General features: G+C 47.4%; 1 non-coding gene across 1 annotated transcript; it reads left to right on the plus strand.

Annotated features, from left to right (window-relative positions):
* Window positions 1–9402: 9402 nt before the first annotated feature.
* Window positions 9403–9463, plus strand: LOC112611182. Its single transcript, XR_003116567.1, has one exon. It is a non-coding gene; the product is annotated as a small nucleolar RNA SNORD44 (small nucleolar RNA).
* The last annotated feature ends 9999 nt before the right edge of the window (window positions 9464–19462 follow it).

Below are 19462 nucleotides of genomic sequence, written 5' to 3' on the forward strand. Positions count from 1 at the left end.
GCCGTCACTGGCTGCTTATAAGTCTCATCTGCCTTTGGTTTTCTGCAGTTTCACTCTAATATACCCAGCTATGAATTTCCTTTCATTTATCCCACTTGGGACCATACCAGGTTTCTTGAGTCTGTATTTCAATGTTCTGTATTAGTTCTGGAAAATTATCAGCCATTATCTTTTCAACTATGTTTCCTTCTCCATTCTTGTTCTCTTCTCTTTCTAAGACTCAAGCGTGTGTTAAACTTTCACACTGTATATTCTATGTCTCTTACTTTTACTTCTGAGGTTTTCATTTTTCATTTCTCCATGATGATTTTTAGGTGTACCCTTGAACAATCTCCCAGTTCACAAATTCTCTCTTTAGCTGTATCTAATCTGATCTTAAATCTATCCAGTGACTTCTTAATTGAGTTATTTTTTTCTTCAGAGTTTTTAAAAATTTCTGTTTTACTTCTGGGATTTCCAATTCCCTGCTCATTTTTTAAAAGCTTTGCTTAATCTCTTGTTACATACTAAATATAATGCATACCTCACCTATTGGCTTCAGTGTCTGGAGTCACTGTAGTTCTGTTTTTGGAGTATCTTATTTCTGTTTCATCTCATTTAATGGTGTTTGGTCTCCTTGTGTCTGATCATCTTCCACTATCTACTGGCACAGTAATTTTTAAAATTTTTGAAGATATAATTTGAAGCCTGGGATGTCATCATCTTCCTTTAGGGAAGATTTTTATTTGTTTTTGTAGCTCTCTGGGAGGAGTAGCAGTACGAAACCTCAAAACCTGCCCTCTCTATCTCTGTATTAGAGACAGGATTGAAGACTGGTATTTTAATCTATGCTTTGTGAAAGCAGAAAAGTGTTCTTCAGGGGATGAGTGGCAACCATGAACTGCCAGGAAATCAATGGATAAAACGTGCTTTCACTGCATAGTTTATACAAATTACTTCAACCATAAAATTTGACAGCTTGTAAATAATGGCCTAAGAAATCCAGAGAAGAGAGAGGTAACATTAATTTAGAGGCTGTTTCTTGTCTTCAGCTGTACCCCCAAGTCCCTGCTTCCCAGCCCATACCAGAATTTCATGGATATTTACTTTATTTCAATTCTCCTTCACTTTCCTCAATGTTAAAATGGAAGAGTTACAACTCAAATGTCCAATTATTTTAGGAAGTACATAGGATTGAGAGCAAGTTTACATTTTATAAAATCGGTAAAACTAGCTTATATTTTAGCAAGGACAAAGCAGCATGGGATGGTAATCAGTAGCCAGACATTATATAAGTACTTACATGCTAAACTAGCATTTAAAGTAGTCTGACCCTAAAATAACTCATGAATTGTCTTAGATAGTGGACTTGGAGAAGCACCATAAGGCATTTTTATCGTTATTGTAAAATGTAAAACAATCAATCTTTTTGTGTAAAACACTGCATATAAACACACATTCCAGAAAAGTATCAAAAACAATAATTACAAATTCTTATTCACTTCTCTGGGGATTCATTGCATAAGCCTGCCACAGAGAAGTACAAATATTGTTTTTCTCTAAAGCTATCTGAGCAAACATCAACCTAGGAGAAAAATCTGTCAACCTACACTGTGGGGTGCTCCTCCCAGGATTCCTTTAGAATGTGGACTTGTGGGCATGGGGTGGGGCCCAAGATTCAGCGTTTCTCAGGAGCTCCCAGGTGGGGATCACACTACAGGCCATGGAGTATTTCATCTTCAAGATACAAAGCTCTGATGGACAGCCCTTGAATAACATCAAGGAGACACGAGAAAAATCCAGTAATGGTGCAAATAAAAAAGAACGCTCAACCATATGCCAATCATCTCTTTAAATATAAGCAAACATAAGTCTACATAAGTTAGATAAGATGTACGTTTTGTTCAGCATTGTCCTTTTAACAATATTTCGAATCCCTGCAAATTACTGTCCAGCTGGCACATAAAACACGTTTTTTCAGATGCTTTTATTGATGCGAAGAATTTCAGTTTTGGAGAGAGCGTTTTATGGAGGGCAGGAGGAAAGGTAGAGAACACAGCTTCGAGTAAAAGACCTTGGTAAGTGTCGATCTCATCAAAAGAGGATGAAAGAGTTCTGGGTGTGTATGTGTATGCATGTGTGTGTACATGTGTGCATGTGTGTACGTATGTGTGCATGTGTACATGTATGTACGTATGTTTAGGTGTGTGCATATGTGAACATGTGTGTGCACGTGTGTTCCTGTATGTATGTGTATGTATTCATGTGTATGCATGTGTGTATGTGTGTGTGTATGCATGTGCTGTACCTCCAAGGCTATGAGGATGGTAAAACAAAAATATGCTCCAATGTTAAGTAGGAAAAATGTATATGCGTGTGTATATATATATAAATTTATATTTCTATTTATATATATATATATATAAAACGAGAAACTAGATGTCTTCACAGGCAATAATATGTTTATTCCAATGATGTAAGTACTTCTTTTTTTCAAGTATTAAATTTCAGGATGAAACATGCTTTCTTTCATTCCAGATTGTAATTCATTTAAAATGGAGGACTCATATAACTACAAACAGTAAATTATCTCTAGGAGAGAAGGGAAAACAGGGGAAGGGAGGAAGAAAAACCACATAAGTCTTAGAGTGAATGTTTGGCTACTGTTTTTTCTAATTCTCAAAGGTAATGCATCTTTATTTTATCGTTATACAGAGAGGCCCAGAGTCAAGTAACTCTTCAGCTCCAAAGACTTTCCCCTGAACCTCTTTTAAGGAGAAATTATTTCAAATGCCCTTGGGCAGCAATATGAAAGATAATACTCAGGTTATATTGCAAACAAATCTCCATTTTAAAAATGAGCCAGATTCCTCCCTCTACATTTCTGTCCCTTGTCTTTAATGCATTCAAGGACTCTTGGGAAGATTGAGAAATAGGCATAGAAACAACCTAATAATACAGAGAAGTCAGCATGTTTATTGTATTTTTGAAGAACACAATAATTCCTCCACATAACCTAGTTTCTGACTGGAAGATAATAGGCATTTCATCTTCAAGAAATTTGAGAAGATTGGGTTAACAACTCATGGTTGGCAAGGTATCCTGAAAGTTCGCTGACTCCCAGAGCTTCCCTTTGCTTTGTGGTAAAACATTGTCATTCTCAACCTTGTGTTGTTTCACGCCCTGTCTTTCATTTTTGCTTCGCCTATAAATAAACATTCAGTTTGCTGGAATTAGTGAAGCCAAGGACATGGTGGCATTTGACGTCCTCGGGCATCTGATAAGCCGACACTAATTCCAAAGGGGCAGCCTTACTTTTTAAACACTCAATTTTCTCTTAAGTAAATTATAGGAAGAAGAACAACCTTCCTCCACGTCTGCTGCTCTTCATTTCTTCCCCGGCACCCATAATCCTGAAGAGATTTTGGTAACGCAGCATTTTGGTAACGCAGACCTGTGCTAGGGATACCGTCAGCCTTCACTGATGTTAAAGGGTCTTTTTTCAGCTTTTCTTTGAAGGAGGTTTTTGTTTCATGCAGAATTGCTCTGGCTTGACAGGTTTGTAGGGTTTTTCTTTCATCACTGTAAAAATGCCCTTCCGTGGTTTCTGGCCTCCATTGTATTTTATACAGGGGTCCGCTTAGACCCCTGTACACATGGAGTTTTCCCTTATCTTTTTTTTTTTTTAGCAGTTTAACTACAATATGCCTAGGTAGGGTGGTCTTTTTCTTCTGTATACTCCTGCTTGGAGTTTGATTAGATTCTTGGAAATGAAAGTTATGTTTTTCATCAACTTCGGCAAGTATCTGGTCATTATTTGGCATATCCAGCCAAAAAACCAAAAAGGTGATGTCCAATATCAGTTGCTTCTCCTCTGGGTCTCCAATTCCGTGTGTGTTAGGCCATTTAATATTATCCATAGGTCCCTGAGGCTCCACCCCTTTTCCTTGTAGCTTTCTCTCTGTTCTTCTTACTGGATGACATCTGCTGATGTCTTTTAATCAACAACTCTTCCTCCTGATATTTCTTACCTGCCGTCAAGCCTATCTAGTGAATTTTTCATTGCATTTATTGTACTTTTAAGGTTCTTAAATTCCATTTGGTTCTTTATCATTTCCATTTTGTTGCTAAGATTCTCAATCTGTTCGCTTGTTAAGACTATATTTTACTTCAATTATTTGACCATGTTGTAAAAGCTGCTTTAAGATCTTTGCCAAGTGCAACATCTGAGCCATCCCAGGACTGGTTTCTTTTGACTGCTTTTTCTCTTGACCATGAATCTCATTTTCCTGTTTCTCAGTTGTCTGGTGATTTTTTTTTTTTCCACTGATACTGACTTTGTGGATAAAATGCTGTAGAGACTCTGGATTTTGGTACCTTACTTTTTCCATGATTGACTCTTATGACAGCAGGTAGTTCAATCACTGGATGGTCTCTGTGAATGTGAGCATATCTCTGGAAGTCCAAAGTGCTTCCCAAGCCCCTCCAACTTGGCCAGACTTACCTTTCAACCTCTATATCCCTTGTGTGTCTTTGCAGAGCTTGGTATTAGGTTTTGTTAGGGCAGGACTAGAGTAGTTTTACCCTGGCATTTGATCCCACCACCTACGGCAGTCTGTCTGGCATCTCATCTGGATGCCACAGGTGTTAAAGTGGCATTAAGATCTCTCCACCCTGGGAGGACTGGAACTCTGGCAGCACAAAACTCCGCTGCTCAGCCTCCAGTTTTCTGCTTACTCTCAATCCCCTGCCAGCTTCTATTGATAAGCCTTGGTTATTTCTGCCTTGTTCATGGGGAGCCCAGCCCTCAGCCACAGACCATCTTGTTACTTGGCTCTCTGCTCTCTACTCTTAAACCTGTGGATTCCAGCTGCTTCAGGCACTTCAAACTTTGACCTGTGCTTTCCCAACTCAGAGGGACTGCCATGCTCTCCCTGGGTTCCAGCCTCCTGGCCATGCCAGGAAATTGTTCACAGGCAGAGACCAGGGCAGGGGTTCATTTCCAGAATTCACAGGTCCTCCTTCATTCACAGGTCCTTAGGGAACACCTGTTGTCCACCACTGGAAACCAGTTGCCTCATACATTTTGTCAGGTTTTACAGTTGCTTATTGCTGGGCGCTACTTCAATACCAGTTTCTCCACCATAGACAGCCACCCATCACTGCTGATCTGCCTGCATCAACAAGTATTTATTGAGCATATTCAATGTGCCGGGCACTAGGCACAGTGTGGGCCAAATGCAATGAGCCCTGCCCTCATGGAGTAGGCAGACCATGGGAAAAAAACAGACATGAAATGAATAACCACAAATCTAAATCTGCAGTTAAATTATGATAGATATTGTGTGCTGAAAGTAGAGAGTGCAATGAGAAAATAAAACTGAGCACCCTACTGTAGATGGGGGAGGAAGCCTCTTTAAACATGTGGTTTGGGAGATGAGTGGGCCGGATGAAAGGCTGGGGGGAGACTTTGGCGAGGTGAACACGCACAGGGGACCGACACAAAGAGCAGATGGTGAGGAGGCCCCACAGCAGGAGGGGACGGCGTGTCCTTGGGCTGGAAACAGAAGCTGAAGATGAGGCTGGAAAGCCAGCAGACCTTTGAAGATCTGAGGTTATACCTGTGGCAAAATGGAATTCCACGAGACATTTCCAGCAACAGGATCAAGTTCAGAAATGTATTCTTACGAGTAGGAGCCAAAATTCCAGCAGGTGCTGATACAGCTCTCATGGGTGAGCCTTCAGAAGAAAAGGAATAAGACGCCTTTGAGAGAACACAGAGCCAGCTGAGGATCTTTGCCTGAGAAGAATCAATGTATCCTAGGTCACTATTTGTTGAGTCAATAGAGTTTCAATAGTTAATCTTTCTCTTTCAAATCTTCAGATGATAAAATCTTACCTAAAAAGTCATTTTAAACCTACGAGTTAGTTCTTTGCCCTCTAATATGTTTCATTTTATGTAGCTATGACCAACTGAGTAAAGAAGCCAGAATTAGGTGGACTGGGCTAGTATGCTAAAGGGTACTATGACAAACATGAAGTTGACATTAGCAGACAAGGATGGCCTACAGGAAAGGAGTTCTAGGTGCCAGGTGCCACACTCATGCAATTCTTGAAACTATTTCTAGAATTGTTTCTGGATCCCTGATGTAAACCTGCCAATTAACAAGTGTCTATTTCTATCAGGGTCTCCTTATGTTAACCTCTTCAATTTAAGCTTAAACATTTTAAAGTCGTTAAACAGAAAGTTCCAATCACAGCACTTACAAACTCATATTTTAGGTCAGCCCTTCACATGGTCACCATATTGTTTATTTCTGGCTACTCGACTGAGGCAATTTTTGCCCAATATAGACAAATATTGATCAATCTGGTCAAATTTGCTCTCAGTCATCCAGTAATTACATTTTTTTTGGCAAAAGGGAATTAATATTCATATACATGTCATACTTGTCCAAAATATTGCAAAAGGAGCTATACTAATTAAAGTTTTAAAGAGATTCTGATACAGTAAAAGCATGCATCTTTTCTGTGTAAGATACCAAAAAAGATGCATAGCTATCACTGTGTGTGTCTGTGTGTGTGTGCGTATGTGCATGCGTGCATGCTCACTGGAAAGCAGCAACATGCCCATAGTCACGTGCATATATAACCTAGATTCTCAGTGTCACCTCACATATATTTTGCTCTGCTAAAGTACTGAAAATAAAATGTATAGCATGATATATTACAAGCATACATTGTGTACAGTTTGTATATAAAAAAGAATGATTAAAAGTCGATGAGAGACTGTTTATAAATCTTGATTGCTTCATAATTTTAACTTTGAGCAACATTTTTATCATAATTATAGGCTTTCTTAAAGCATTTATGCAGATTGTTGTTACTCAAAAGGGGGTTTATTCCATTTTGGTATAAACTACACTTTTTTTTTTCTTTATGAAATCACTCTTTGAGTTCCTAATACCCAGTACTCTGCCAGAGCTGCAAAATGTAAATAGCAGGAAGCACTTGTCTTAACAGGGCTATCATTGGGCTCCCTCTCATCTTGTCCCTTATTGCCCCATTGACGTGGAAAAGAATAAAACTTATCTATAATAATAAACATTTGACATGTTTAGAAGCTTCTGGATTCCTCTCAGAACACTAATGTTCCTGGGAGGCTAACACATTTTTGTACCCACTTCACAGATCAAGAAATTAGATCCTGGAGGTCTAAACCATGACAAAATATTCTGTTATTTCATTTTAGAACCATGAAGCATTAGATTCGAAAGGTGGATTCAGAACCCATTGAGTTTGGTTGCCCTATTTTTGTGCTTGGAAAATTGAAGTCCTGGAAGAGCGAAGCACCTGTCCAGGGTCATGCCCAGACATTTGCCTACGTCGAGCTCAACAGGCACCAGTGTAGTGAAACGTAGACTGAATTATTCAGAGGCTTTAGCATCATGCAGAATCAAAGCCAGAAAAAAAAAGCTGCACCAACTTTTTCTACCAAGGAATCTTTATTGTAGCTCCATGAGCATAGACCCAACAGGAAAGAAGGGAAAAATCTCCTCACTAGACATAAAAATAAAAACAAAAAGCAAAAAAAAAAAAAAAAAAAGCTTTCAGAAGTGGGTGAGAGATGGAAAGAAAGAGCATCAGAGAAAGGCAGAGAGGGGCTAGCCCAGAAAAAGAAGCAGCCAAATACCACCAGCGAGGCTTTGCCCCATGTTCTGCGAGGACGAAGACAGAACCTGCTTTTCATCACCTTTACATCCCCAGGCCCAGTACAGTGCCTGACACATAGGAGACTGGGAAATGTTTCTGAAATGAATGAATGAATGAATGAACGAATGAATGAATGAATGAAGAAATGAATGAAGATCCAAAATTTTTAAAACTCCCCAAGCAAGTAAGAGGTAAGACCTCCAAATCCTGTAGTTTATGAAACAGGATATGTGTATTCCAATTGCACTTTAATTCTGGTCCATAAATAAGCCTTTATGAGCAAAGGCAATAAGACTTTTAGATATGCCCACTGTTTCCACAAAAGGCCAGTTGGGTTGGGTTACATGTGACAGAACATGACAGAGTGTCGAATTTTAGTGACTGTAGATGTTTAAGGAGTTCTGAGAAAGGAGCACTCAGAAGAAAACATTGAAATGTCAACATAGGTCAGGGTCTAAGGTGCTGCAGACAAAGACCTCTGGCTAGGAGGCGATGCTGGATGCACAGCACATACCACACTGGACACACCTTTGGGGTTTTCCCTAAGAAAGTAAGGTGTTTCTTGGCCTGACCTCACTCTCTCCACCACCCCTTGAGTCAGGGAATCCATGTGAGTGGGTCTGCCAAGAAGATCAAGTGAAAAAAATTAAGAGTCCTCCAGTGATGTTTTGAGTGCCAGGTCTAGGTGCTTTTACATTCATGACATCGTTCAGTTGTCACAATAATCCTACCATGTAGGATTTAATATCTCCACTTTATAGATTAGAAAATTGAGGATTAGAGAAGTTATGTTACTTGGCCAAGGACACACAGCACAAAACAGCTGAACAAATCCAGGCTCTGGTGCAGAACTGTCTTGTGCTAGTGCCCATGTTGTAATCTCTTCATTTATAAACAGACAGCTGAACACCTGCTGGGCACCAACCAGTGCCCCAGGCAACTGCAGGTCATGAAGCTGTGACCTTGCCTCCAAAGACTGCTGACTAAAGGCTGGAAAGCCTGGCTAAACCTATTCATGTGCATATCACCTATAAATTAGCATAGTCAATAAATACTAGAAATGTTACAGTTGTTTTAACTTTTCAAATGAAATTTGTTTTTATTGTGAATTAATTAATGATTGAGAAGGCCCTTTTTCCTATATAACATGGATTATTTTTATTTTGTATAGCATATAATATTATTATGATATTATACACACACGTATCAGCAGACTCTCCCTCTTTTGAATGACAATTACTCAAACTCACCCCATTGACAATATCTAACTCTTCGGTGAAGTCTTTCAATAATTGCAGTTGTGCGTCTATATTCAAGGACTGGAATAAAGTGAAATATTGACCCTGGTCAGCTCTGATTCAGAGAAGATTTTGATATACCATTGTATTTCTATTCAACAATTTGTACATTCCATTCTAATTGCATCTGGCTTACTACAGAGGTTGAGTGTTGAGAAAAAAGAACGGGGCAAGGGAATATGAGAGGGAAGCTTGTGTTCAGTTAAACATAAGTACAGAAGCTCAACAAACCAGTGAAATTCATTATTTTATGGCTCATCAGTTGGTTCAGCTTAAGTCCTTGGATAAACTGCATAGAAAAATATTACCATGATAGTTAAATTACTGCCTCTAATAAAGAATGGGTAAGTAGAATCTCAAGTTATATAATTTTTTTGCTGAAGTAAATCCCGGCAATGTAAAAGCCCCCTGCCCTGGGTGATGACAAGCAAATGGTGCCTGAATGTGAAGGTCATATTTGGCTTTAACTGATTTCAAACAAACAAAAACCAAAACCAAAAACCCTCCACTACAAATGATGATTTCAGAAAGTTATTTCAGCCCTGGAATCACCTGTAATGAGAGCATCATCCTTCTACCTGCATCCTCTTCATCCTTCAAGCTCCCCCACCAGGAGGCCTGACCCTTCCGGGATTGCACAGCTGCACCCCACAATTCAACACTGAAATCCCGGGGTTCCTCCGCCACATCCGCAGGGCACATCTGCCCTGAGCAAGTGTTGCCTGCCCCTCCCTCAAAAGACCTAGGCCCAGTTCCACCTCACAGCTGAAATTAGACATCCAGTGCACTGCACACGCCCTGGCAGGGACACTTGCTGAAGTTGACACCTGTCTGAGTCAACCCCCACCTTCCTGAACGGCACATGCACCTCGGTAGGAGACGAAGCGAAATTCGGTGGGAAAACAGTGAACTTTAGCCGGAAGGTGAAAATACATTTCTTTTCTGTACATTTAGAATTAATGAATCCTATAGACCTGTGGAAACTGCTTTTAAACATCTGATTTTCCATTAAAATATGATTAAAATAAATGGCACAGAGAAGCTTTAGTTATTTTTACAACAGAACCCCCCCACCCCCCGCAGTAGAATATTTATTCCGTATATTTTTAAGAGGGCTTGGGGGGCATTAAATTATGCTTTGATTGTATTCCATCAATGAAAATATAAGACACAAACATCTTATTTCTTATAAGAAACAAATAAGTACTTATTAACTGTGTGTGCATTCATGGGACACACAAATGGTCTCAGGCTGAGCTTACATAGTAAAGAAAATTAAAATTAGTGTTTTGACTTCTATTCATTGTAAAGTAGATACTAGCCTAAAGATTCCTAATCAGTTGCAAAATACCTATCATGAAGGGATATGCAATGCAGAATGAAATCGCCGTCCTCAGGAGAAAGTTCTGAGAATTATTTTAATCTACATAAGGACAAATTTGCCTTCCATCACATTTTGTAGTAAAATCCAAAGTTTCATTTTGGCCTACCAGCCCCAAGTTTAAGTTCCCAAAATGAAGAGTTGGCATAATGGTTATTCAAAGAAAATTAGAAAAGAAAAGGAGAAGTGTGAGTTAAGCACGAAGTCAAATGCAATCAACGTTGTAAAAATCGAAAAACCAGTGATCTGCTGTGATGTGGGATCAGAGTCATGGGATGCCTCCTGTTCCTATGTGCGGTTGGTGTAGGAGTTAGACATCACCATCAAGAGGTGAAAATTTGGGAACACATTTCAAGGATGACGGAAGCTCTGAGTGACTGAACAGATATTCTTCGCGCAGAATAATCCCCCGTGGCACTGGTTTGCCGGCAGAGCAGAATGTTTGGGACCTCACCCAGCAGCCACGCGCGGGCATAAATCGTTCTCAGCACCAGAAACACAAAGGCCGCAGGATCACGCAGGAGCTGCAGCGGGTGGGGGTCATTTTTGGACGCTGCCACCCTCAGGAGTTCCAGTCCTTCAGGCGAAAGGGGCAGATCAGGCCTTCGGGGAGGACCCTTGCCTGGGAGAGGGAGGGCAGTGCCCCAGGGGCCGCCTCCAGTGCCGAAACAAAGAAGACGGTCTTCTGAGCGTCCGCCCTCCACGCCTTGCCGCGCAAGGACCCCGCGCTCTGGGCCACTTCCTCTTGCAAACCACGAGGAAAAGCCAGTTTCCACCCAGACGGCCGGCTGCGGGCGAAGGGAATAAAGCGCTGCTGCCGCCGCGCTCTGCACTTGGCTCTGGGCCTGGCGGGGGTCTGGCGCGGCCGCGGATACTTGGGTGACCTCGGCCGTGGTTGCCGGCTCTGCTCCGACAACGAGTCTTTTTATTTGTCGCCTCCCCCTTCTCACCACCGAGGCCGCAGGAGAAGCTCGCTGCCGGGGGCCGAGTTCGGTGGACAAGGGGGCAGCGCCCACAGCGCTGGGAGGGAGGCGCGGGGCCGCACTTGGGGCCTGCCGCTGCGCGCCAGCCTGGGCAAGAGCCGCCACCTTCTGCGGGCGAAGCGGGTCAGGACGCAGGACGGCAGTGGGGCTGGAGGCGGCTACTTGGGTCCACACCCCCATGCCCTGCAAGGCTCCTGGGCCCTGCTTCTCCTCTGCCTCGCCGGGAGAGGCGCAGCCTCGGTTTTACAGAATTTCAAGGCAGCGTCTCCAGCGCCCCGGGCGAGGCCACGACATTTAGGAGCGCTCGCCTTCGCTGCGCTGTGTACCGTGTACACACTGGCTCCGTGCGCGAGACCCCGATGTGGGTTAAAACTCCACTTCACAACCCCCATTGATACGGGTTTGACATCTGTTTGCCAGAGTGTTTTGCACTTAGCCTAACACCCGCTATTAAGTGACAAAATTGTGGCAGCCTGTCAAAGCCAGCTGACTGGCAGCTGCTCCGCTTACAAAAACCATTCAAATATTTGCAGGTTTTGAAGGTTTATGCAGTGTTGTACCCAATCTTTCAGCGACTTAACATGTAAAATATAAGTCAAAGTTTTAAATCTGGATTCCAAAATGTTTCCATTTTCCATACAAAAGGAAAAAGCTTTCAGGGAACCTGCTGGAATGGGTCCAATTCCAACGTGTCTCCGCGTTTCCCGCCACGAAATTCCTGCACAAACCCGGTTTTTTAAAGATGTCAAGGACCAACTTCCTCTTGTTACCCACATCTTGGAGGACTGAACTAAATTGACTTAAACTCCAAGGGAATACAGTTTCTCAAAAGTAAATTTTTAAAAAAAATCCCCAAGTAAAGAAACGTACCTGTTTAATTTTGCTTTTGACACTTAGACCAACGTCCCTTAGGGGAAAAGCGAGGTTGTTAGGAAGAGTATTCCTAGTCAACATCTGAGCTCTGGCGGCTTCCAAAACACTCACTCCTCCACTCGCACTTCTAAATAGCTTAGTCCGATTAAGAAATAATTTGCAAATGACATAGTGTTTCTCTAGATTAAGATCCATCGAGTGAAGTCATGTGGGGTTTTTGTCTCCGAGATTAGAGCCAGACAGACAAGGATCTCCTGCAAACTGCAGCTGCCGACAATGGAAAAAAAAAATTACCCTGCGTTTGTCCGGGGGAGATGTGTGCGTGGGTCCGCGCGCCCCGCACCGACACTGAGGGCTGGCACACCCTTACTGTCTTCAACTGTACTGGACTTGTGTGTCTTTTTTTTCTTTTTTCTTTTTTTATGTTGGTAAACATATTTCCTTGGGTGGGAGGGGGTCACAAATCCTCTGGGCAAACGTGGGGTCGTCATTTTAAAAAAAGCAATGAGTTTGCTTGTGATACATTTGCAAGGAGTCGCGAGGGTGGTGGTCTTGAGTCCGAAGTGCTGACAGCTTCACTCAACTGTGGGGAGGAGGCAGAGAGGAAGGGTGGAGACAAGAGATCCAGACCCCGAGAAACAAGTGGGGCTGCAGCCCAGGCGCCTCACAGAACACATTTTCTCCTCTGCCTTCGACTCCGCGTGGGCTAGCCCCGCGCTAGGAAGGGCAGGCAACTCGGTCCTCCGAGGCGAGGCTGGGGCTCTGCCTGCAGAGGGAGTGACAGTGCGCCGCGAGGGTCCGCGCCCCAGGCGGGGGTGGCCGCACCACGCCAGAGCCCCGCACAGCCCCGCGGGCCTCCCCTCCCACAGTGCGCGCCTGGAACGCGGGGCTGCCTGGCTGAGGGCCGTTTACCTGGAGAGCTTTGTGTCCAAACACTAATCCTTAGACACTGCTTCGTTCAGCAGCTGCCGTTAGTCGTGAGGGCACTAGTGTGGGGATGGGGGAGAATTCAGGAGCCCGTCGCAGAGTAATATTTTAAAAAGAGGGGGGGAAAGAAAAAAAGAAAGCTCAAGCTGCTCCCCAGGGGAGGCCTGGCGCGGCGGCCACTGACACAGCGTCCCCGCTGCGAGCCAACAAAGCTGAGGCTCTCCGCCGGAGGACAGAGCCCAGCGCGGGGACCGGCGCGGGTGGGAGTGGGGGCGCGGCGCGGAAAACCTCATGGAAGGTCCGGGTGGACACGGGACGGGAGGGGGGGTGACATACTCCCACCCAAGGGTTAGAAAAGGCGCGGGTAGTAGTTCCAGGCGAAAATAGGCAGCCCTCTGTGATGACAGAATTGACAACTATTTTGGGGGGGAGGCGGGGGTTGGACTCCGAGTCCCTCGGGACGGAGGCGCAGGGGAGCAGGAGGGGCGCCCAGTCCCTGCAGTTGCCTGGGCCGGAATCCCGCAGGCCAGGCCGGAACGCGGGGGCGGGGGCGCGGGCGCGGGAGGGGGGCCCGCGGCGGGAGGCGAGAGCGAGCGAATGGGGAGAGAAGCGAGGAGCAGGAGGGGACGCAGGGGAGAGGGGACTGGGGAGCGGCGAGAGGAGGACGGGAGACGCGGCTCCACCTCCCAGCTCAAAACGGCGTCCCAGCTGCTCGCAAACCAACTGCTCGATTCTATTCACTGTCGAGTAGGAACAAAAAAGTGGCTATTTATTAGAATACTTGTTTGGTATTGTTCCGCGCCACACAAAAGGCGTTTCATTATGTGGAGGGATCTCCTTTTTCCAGAGAGAAACAATAACTTGAAATTGTCTTTAAAGTCTTTTCTATCAATAATAAATTTCATTTTCTTGTCTCTCTCGCCTGCAGTGTGTGTGCGCGCGCGCGAGGCGAGGAGAGAGGCGCGTGTGCGAGTGAGTGTGCTAGCGGGGGTGCGCGTGTGAGTGTGCGCGTGTGTGTGCGTGCGCGTGGCACCGGCGCCCGCGGCTACGGGGCTGGCGCTGCCGGAGCCGGGCCGGACCAGGGTCCGAGATCTACGGCGCTCTGGGCACACTGGCCACCCGGTTCGGAATGAGTCGGGGCTCCGGGAGGTGCCCGTGGGCAGAGCGTTAGGGGCGCGGCCGTGCCGGACCCGCCCTGGGGACCCGCTGGAGCTGGAGGAGGAACTAACTGTAAGTGTGTCTCGAACTTGCGCGGGGGCTTCAGCCCGACCGGGGCTGGGGAGCCGGGCGGTAAAGGCTCTCGTGAGAGGGGCGCGGTGTCTCCACGGTGACTTTCCATGAAGGAGGATGGGGTGTCTCCGCAGCTTTGGGGCCCCGGGAAAGAACAGGTGGGTAGATGTTGTGGCCACGGCTAGCGGACTCGCCGCGGGGCACATTTGTCATTTTCTTATCTGTGCGTTCACTCCTCCCCCGATCCTCGGCTTTTTGGATTGGCCGCCGCCCAATGGACCCAGACTGTTTCTCTCTAGGTCGCCATTTTTGGGGAGGGAGGAGGGAGGTCGAGCCTGTGGATTTGGGGGAGAGGTTCGCGTCCGCCACAGCTCCGCGCCCCCTCCCCGCCCCTCGCGGCTCCCCCACCCTCGCGTTCGGCAGCGCCAGGCTGCGCTCTCCGCGGTGCACACCCGGCCGCGCCGAGAACTAAATCCGCGGGCTGAAATTACGTTTTAAAAATTAACATGTTGAAGCGTGTGCCATTTAGTGAGAGGTGTTTTGGGCAAGGAATCAATTTAACTGTGACTGACCGACGGGCTTGACTGTATTAATTCTGCTACTGAAAAGAAAAAAATCAATGAGCCTCAAGCCTTGGACTCGCAGAACTGCCGGTGCCTTTCCGGGAGCCCCACCAGCGCGGCCCACGCCTCAGTCCCGTCGCCCTAAGGTGGAATCCTAGCGCCCAAGGGAGGGCGCCCCAAGGCCTTCCTAGGAGGATTGAACCCCGCGCGGGCGCACGGTTCCGTGCGCGCGTCCTCCCTCCTCCAGCGAAATCGTACCCGCTTTGCCTCCTCTTGCAGCACCGCGCGTGCCTAGGCTCTCGGTGCGCGCAGCCGGGAGTCTCCCCAACCAGTGCCGCGGAGCCGCCCGCTTCCGACCCCTCGTTCCGCGGGTTTGAGCCTCCTGTGGAGAGGAAAGGTCAAGAAGTTTCAAAGGTGAAATGGATTTTCGGCGGGGGCTGGTGCTGGAGTCAATGGGCAGGGCGAGGCAGGCCTGGCAGTCATTGACCGGAGCAGGGACCCGGCTGGCCGCCTCCCCTTGCAGGAAACAGGTGTTTGAACGCGATAGCGGCCGCCAGTCAACTAACGCATTAAACGCTCGCTTTATAACATCGATTTCCTGGAGTGTGGTGGGGCCTGCGTTCTGGAAGCTCCTTTGTGAAAGGCGGGGTTTGGGGGAATTGCCCTGATGGTACCCCAGTTGGCGCAGAAGGTCCCCAAAAGCCCCTGTCACCGCAGCGTCGGACAACGGGGCTGCCCAGGCGGCTAGAAGGGCAGCTTTTCCCTCCCGCTGGGGTGTTAAGAGGAGCCCTGCTCTGTTCCCCACCCAGGACAATGGTCTTGTTACCCTGGCCTCCTCCCCTGCACTTAGGGCCTGGCATGCAGAGAATGCCCACAGCAGAGGGGGAGGCCTCCAACACCTGGCAGGTGTCCCCCGATGAGCTCCGTGTGGTTTGGAAGGGTGGTTAAACTGGATCCAGGAGGAAAGCAATTCCATCCCTACCCACATCCCCTGGGCCCTACCAGGCTTCCTCCCTGGCTAGCGCCTCTCCTCGATGGGAGGCAGGCCAGGTGGCAGGGCTGGAGCAGGCAGGCACACAGGAGATGTCATGCGTACCTGTGAGGATGAACAGAGAGCCTTCAGATGGCCTAGTGCTAGGATCTTGTTATCACTGTCATGAGAGCAGATGGAGCCGTGTGGGGAGGCTGCCACGAAGGCAGAGGGAAAGGGGTTGGGATGGAAGGGAGGAGGCTGGCACCTGGGCCCCTGGACTTGCTGGTCCTAGTCTCCCTCCCCGCAAGGAAGAGGAGGCCCCGGGAACCTTGCCCTGGCTGTGCTGGGTCTGAGGGAAGAGGCTCCAAGTGGCAGACCTTCCTGTGCCTACCTGCCTGATGGCAGAGGATACACCACCTGAGAAGGCAGGCTGTAACCAGCCTCTACTCCAGAAGCAAATCCGCCTGTGTGTTCTGAGCTTTGAGCATAATTGTAAATAGCTGAAAATAATGAAAATGCATAGAACCCCTACTCTGAAACCCACGAACTCCTCCACTCCTGCCTGATGGGGTCCTTTGTCTGGTGGGGCTCCTCCACTCCCCAGAGCCATGGGAGATGATACAGGAGGAGTCAGTTCATAAAGGGACAGGTGGCCCCTGGGGAGCCAGAGTGGCGTGTTCTGCTGGCAAGAAGAGGTGCAAATATCCCGTTAGCTGGTTTAGCAGAAAACTCACCTATGTTTGCCCACTTTTTCTCACTGCCCCTAAGTTGAGATTTAGGGTCAAACACCATGCAAAACAGGGTCCTTTCTCTGCCTGATCTGCCAAACCTCCCTCTCTCATTTAGGTGGCACTCTCTCCCCAAAGCTAGTGTCCCGTCCTGTGGGGTATCCGACCCTTTCAGGGTCAGCACAGGCCATTCCCGTTCCCCCTGTCCGAAGGATGCGGCCCTGTATCATACAAATGTGCTTTCCAAAGAGGCCCTGTACCCAGGTAATCACAGGCCTTCATCCAACCTGAGGGAAATCTGATTTCTGCTCACAGGACAGCTGGTTTCTGTCTCCTCGAGGTAAGATAAATGGCATTCAAATGGGGCCAAGAGGCCCTCTATTAGCTCAGCGTGCAGGGCACTGGTGCTGCATTAAAGCCCCATCCCACAGCCTGAAGATTTAAACAGAACCACTTTCCCCATTTGCTGTTTTCTGAAGTAAGCAACCCATGCGACTGAAAGGGCTTGAAATTGTGTCAAAGTGATGTTTTAATCTCATTGAAAAGTGTATTAAAGGACAAGATGTAATTTATGTGAGATGCTTCGATGAAAGCAGAGATTGGAGTGGATGGTCCTTTCACTCGTGTGAACCTCGTGTCATGTTTATATTGAAGCCTGTGTAGCTAATCTAATTTGCAATAACAGGGATGGCCTGTAAGAAAAAGCATCTCTGATTTCACTTTATTTCTTTTCATATAGAAATTCCCTATGACTTGTCTCCTCTTGTGACTGATGCCTTTTCCATTTGAGGGCTAATGAGAGAGGATGGAGGAAGGGCCTGTTGACTCCTAGCTGCTGCACTGGCTTGCAAGCGGCTCCTGGTCACTGGCTCACTGAGACTAAGCTGGTTGTGGCACTGGCCTGAAACGCTGTTTTTGATCCTGCGGAGTGAACACTACAGCAGCCCTAGAATGTCAGATCCCACCTGCTCCTCCACACTCTGGGCAGCAGGGGTGAGGGTGTCTGTTACAGGCCAGACCGGTTTGTTTCTCCGCAGATTTTCGGCTTTCCTGGTTTAATCAGATGTCCTGCACTCTTGGACGTTTATAATTGGCAGTTTTTAATGGGAGTGGTTATGAAGCTGTCCCAGATTCAGAAAAGTCTGATCTTGTACCGGCTCTTTACACTATTACAGAACCAAAACACACCTAGTGCTCAGAGAAGGCGCTTCGTGTGTTCAGGATGGCATCGAACACAAGCATTCTCCGTCAATAAAAAACAACATGCGTTAGAAAATTACAACTTTTGTACAACGTAAAAAGGTGTATTCAAACTGTTAATTACGGGGGTTTGTGTAAATGAAACTTTAGCAGTGACCCATTTAATTTTCCCGTAATTACTGACAAAATAAGACAAGGCTGAATCACAATACGGTATGTTTATCTTGAAGGAGAATATTGCGCTGACGTGGTTAAACCAAAGAGTAAGAGCAAAAATTTAAAAGGGAGGTGCGTAAGTATAAAAAGTGCACAAAAATCACACCCTGAAACCATCTGGGTTTAAACCGCGGAAGACGCGGCTTAGGCGGCTTCTCTAAAGAACCCGACCAAATTTGAAAGGCGCAGGCATTTTTTCCTCAAAATCCGAGGCTCGAGAACCATCTCCTCTGGCAGGGTCCAGTCTCAGCTCCGCCTCTTGCCTCTTCACCCACTTGGGCATAACTTTTGCGGGTCCTAGAAATCTGGGCAGCAGAAGAGGGAGGGGAACGCTCCCAGCCGGCAGCCGCACTGGGCGTGCACCTGCCACGCGAAGCCAGAGGTTGGACGACGCCGCCGGCCAGGCGCGGCTCCCGGGGGACCCCGAAACTGCCTGTGGCTCAGGCCTTACTTGGCAGGACGAGATGGGGGCGTGAGAGGAGGGGTCACTGTTGCTCCCTCGCACAATAGACTTCCCGCAGGCGAGTGCGAACGGCCTTTTGCTTCCTCCTTCTTTTCCAGGACCCTTAGTGGCAGGAGGGGAAGGGAAGCGGCCCCAAGGTTTAAATTGCCTATTTCCTGATGCAGCCACAGGCCCAGCAGCGGCTCAGCCTAGGCCACCGGGTCCAGGCCTCTGGGCAATAGGCCCGGCGCCCCCTCGAAGCACCCTTTCCCGCCGACCCCGCAATCTTCACTGTGAGAGTGAGGGCAGCCTGTGGTGCCCAGAGGCGCCGGGCGCTCGGCGCACCCGCCGCGCCCACAGCGCTGGGGACCGACTAGGGCTGCCGTCAGCCAGGGGCGCTGTGCCCGTTTGGGTGGCACTCTGACCTGGCGAGGGGTGGAAGCCCAGGTAGAGCTCGTGTCTTTAAGAGCCACCCGACAGAACTGCGCACTACATCTGCGCCAGCTGGGCTGGGTGGGAACAGCCCGTCCCGGGGCGTACAGGGCAGGTAGGTAAATACTCTGCGCCCGTTGGGTTGGGTGGGAAATACTCCCGTGCCGGGGCGTACAGGGCAGGTAGGCCCAGCCAAGAGTCTTCTCGGAAAGTTTCTCACAACAGAAGGGCCGGGCAGGCCAAGCGGCAGGAAAAGCCGGTGCTTGGCGGCGAGGCCCGAGAGGCCTGGCACCCGGCGGCCTCCCAGCTTTGCTCGGGTCTCCTACCGCCTCTCTCCAGAGCCGCCCGTAGCTCCGTGGGGCGGAGGGCGCAATGCCCCGCTCTGGTTCCAGCCTTTTTCCTCCCCTTGTCTCCTCTTTCATTCATAAACCTGGTGGCTACAGACGCAGCTTGAATATTGACGTCTCTCCCCCAACTGCTCTGCCGTTAACCCAATTACAGAATTCATCAAGAACTGTGTTGAA

The sequence above is a fragment of the Theropithecus gelada genome, chromosome 17 (assembly GCF_003255815.1).
Source record: "Theropithecus gelada isolate Dixy chromosome 17, Tgel_1.0, whole genome shotgun sequence".
Classification (NCBI taxonomy): Eukaryota; Metazoa; Chordata; class Mammalia; order Primates; family Cercopithecidae; genus Theropithecus; species Theropithecus gelada.